Genomic DNA, 3,041 nt, shown 5'->3' with positions numbered 1-3,041 from the left:
GCTTTTTTCCTCCTGGGCTATCTGAGGCTCCGCTGCTATCATGAATGACACAGAACTATCCAAACCCGGAATTCATGACCAACCGACTTCTTCAAAGGAAACAAATGGTGATTGATGTCCTTCACCCTGGGAAAGCAACAGTACCTAAGACAGAAATTCAGGAAAAACTCGCCAAAATGTACAAGACCACACCAGATGTCATTTTTGTGTTTGGATTCAGAACCCATTTTGGTGGTGGCAAGACAACTGGCTTTGGCATGATTTATGATTCCATGGATTATGCGAAGAAAAATGAGCCCAAACATAGACTTGCAAGACACGGCCTGTATGAGAATAAAAAGACCTCAAGAAAGCAGTGGAAGGAACGCAAAAACAGAATGAAGAAAGTCAGGGGCACCGCAAAGGCTAACGTTGGTGCTGGCAAAAAGCCGAAGGAGTAGAGATTCTGCAGTGCCTGTCTGCAGTGACTGCGACTTTTTTCATGAGAAACTGTAAAACGAGAAACTGTAAAACATTAAAAAAAAAAAAAACCCCAAAAACCCAAAACCATACTATGAATACTACTTTTTTAAAAATGAATACTACTTTTAACCTGATTTTTTTCATTTAACAAGTAGTAGAAAGATGGACAGAGCCCAAATCTATACTACCTGCAGCTGTTTAAGTCAACCACTAAGCATTTTTAAGGCTCAGCTACTGTATCTGTAAAACAAAGCAAATAATAGCAAATGAGGATTGATGCTTCTTTACAACTATAGTAGAGTGTGGTGAATTTAAAATGTATAGAACCAATGTAGGAAAATGAAGGAATGAAATATACAGACAAATCCTAAACCCAAGACAGTCTCCCAAGAACACCATCAGATGATAACATACAACTCACACCATATCCCCAGGAGAAGTCCGAACTGCCTTCTGTAGAGATCCCTGTGCCTGTATAACTTGGAAAAGCAGACCTTGAATTCCCAGTGTCAGCTGATGTAAAAGGTGATTCTTGGGTGATGTCAGATTCACTGCATGCAGAATTTGGGAAGATGAAAGAAAAAAAATTCTCTTATTTCCTCAGGTTTTTGCAGTATTAACTCAGCAGCTTAGCAGATGATAAGCAGGTGTACAAATACATCCACACAGACAAAAATAAATGAAAAACTTGAAATTAAACCATCTTACAAAAGTCTTACCTAGGGGCTGGGGAGATGGCTCAGTAGAATAAGCACTTGCCTGGCAAGCACAAGAGCCTGAGTTCAATCCCCGGTTCCGGGGGAACAAAAAACCTGTATCAAAAGTCTTACCTAAGTTTTGTAGAATTGATGGCATTCATTCCAAACAATTCTAGTCATAGTTTATGATGAATATTTTAATATTTTACCTATAATCTTGACAATTAAAAATATTTCAGAGCTGGGTATGATGGTGCATGCCAGTAATCCCAGAACTTTGCGAAGCTGAGGCAGGAGGGTCATAAGTTTAAGCCAACCTGAGCAACTTAGTAAAACACATCTCAAAATAAGAAAATCATAAAAGGGCTGGGAAAGTATCCTAATATAAGGCCCTAGGTTCAATTCCCAGTACTAGGAGGAAAAATAACATATTTCATAAATGTTAATAGTAAATGAACTTGTATGGTACTTTTCCAGTTTACTAAATACTTTTACACATATTAATCACATTTTATTCTTAATTCCACCTAGAGAGATGTACAGCTCAGTTAACTCCATTTAAAAAAACAGAATCTGACTTTAGTTCAGTTTACTTAGTATGTTTTAAAACTAGATTCTATTTTTCTATGATGACACCATGCTTCTCAGAACCCTCTTTGAAGTTTATAGCCTTTTCTATGCTATTTCTTACAATAATAACTGTAGTTAATATTTACTCAGTACTTACTATATGTCAAACCAGATATTACATACATATTTTATCTCATTTATATCCACAACACCCTAAAAAAGTACATTATAAAGTAATACATTTCCCAATGTTATCCAGCTAATTAATGTCAGTACTAGGATTAAAAATCCTAGAACTCTTCCTGGGTCCATATTCTTAACTACTTCACAGTAATGCTTCTCAAAGCTTAGGAAATAAGTATGATATTGTTGCTATTAGCTGTTTCAGAGTGAAAAACTGAATAGTAGCGAAAACTTATTTATTCACTGATTTTTGAGATGAGGTCTCATTTTGTTGTTCAGGTTGGCTTAGAACTCAAGCAATCCTCTTGTCTCAGCCTCCTGAGATGATGAAATTCTTGTTTTATTTCATCAGCATAGGCTTGATTTTTTTTTAAAAAAAAACTTTGTCATTAGCATGTACAAGCAAACAAGTAGACTTTGAGTTATTACCTTTGGGAACTTGTGTCTTTTTCATGACTGTCGCTAGCAGAAGACGTTTCATCTAGTTGCTCTGGAAGGGGATGATGATTAAGAGCTTGTTTTGTTATTCCTTTCCTGTGAAAAATAAAGTTACATTTCCTGTAAGGAGGTGATAAAATACTTTTTAGTAACTTGGGGTAGACATTAGTCACTGTGGAATAGTGCTGTCCACTGGGGTAGCCACTAGCCACTAGCTGTTAAAATGTGTACCATTAAGTACAGACTGTTTTCAGTGTTTAATACTTTGGGTTTCAAAGTTTTAGAACATTCTCAATAAAATTAATTTAAAAAATTTAAAAAATTTTTTAAAAACCCCACAAAGTTTTAGAACAAGAAGAATGTTCAATATCTCATCAATATGATTATCTTGATTACTGGGGATCGAACTCAGGACCTTGCACTTTTCAGGCAGGTGCTTATGCTGCTCAGCCATCTCCCCAGCTCAACAAAATATATTATTAAAATTAATTTCAATGCAAATAGAAAATATAGTAAGATATTACCACATCTCCATTGGAACTGCTAAAATAAAAAATTGAAGGAACACCATGTACAGGCAAAGATGTAGAGTAATCTGGATGTCTCCTGAACTGTTGGTGAGAATGCCAAATAATATAGCTACTCTGAAATAGTTTGACAATTTCTTTTTTTTTTTTTTAACATTTATTT

General features: G+C 35.4%; 1 protein-coding gene and 1 long non-coding RNA gene across 2 annotated transcripts in view; both read right to left on the bottom strand.

Moving 5' to 3' along the window:
- The window catches only part of Fam149b1 (family with sequence similarity 149 member B1), a 44,403-nt gene that overhangs the window by 40,572 nt on the left and 790 nt on the right, over nucleotides 1-3,041 (bottom strand). The window lies entirely within an intron of this gene.
- LOC111817538 lies at nucleotides 574-1,383 on the bottom strand. The gene is made up of 2 exons (XR_002821713.1): nucleotides 1,293-1,383; nucleotides 574-1,013 (listed from the first exon to the last, which is right to left on the bottom strand). It is a non-coding gene; the product is annotated as an uncharacterized LOC111817538 (long non-coding RNA).

The sequence above is a fragment of the Octodon degus genome, unplaced genomic scaffold (genome assembly GCF_000260255.1).
Source record: "Octodon degus isolate 3935 unplaced genomic scaffold, OctDeg1.0 scaffold00005, whole genome shotgun sequence".
NCBI lineage: Eukaryota > Metazoa > Chordata > Mammalia > Rodentia > Octodontidae > Octodon > Octodon degus.
Note: the sequence above shows the minus strand (reverse complement) of the source record. Positions and strands in the feature narration are given on the sequence as shown.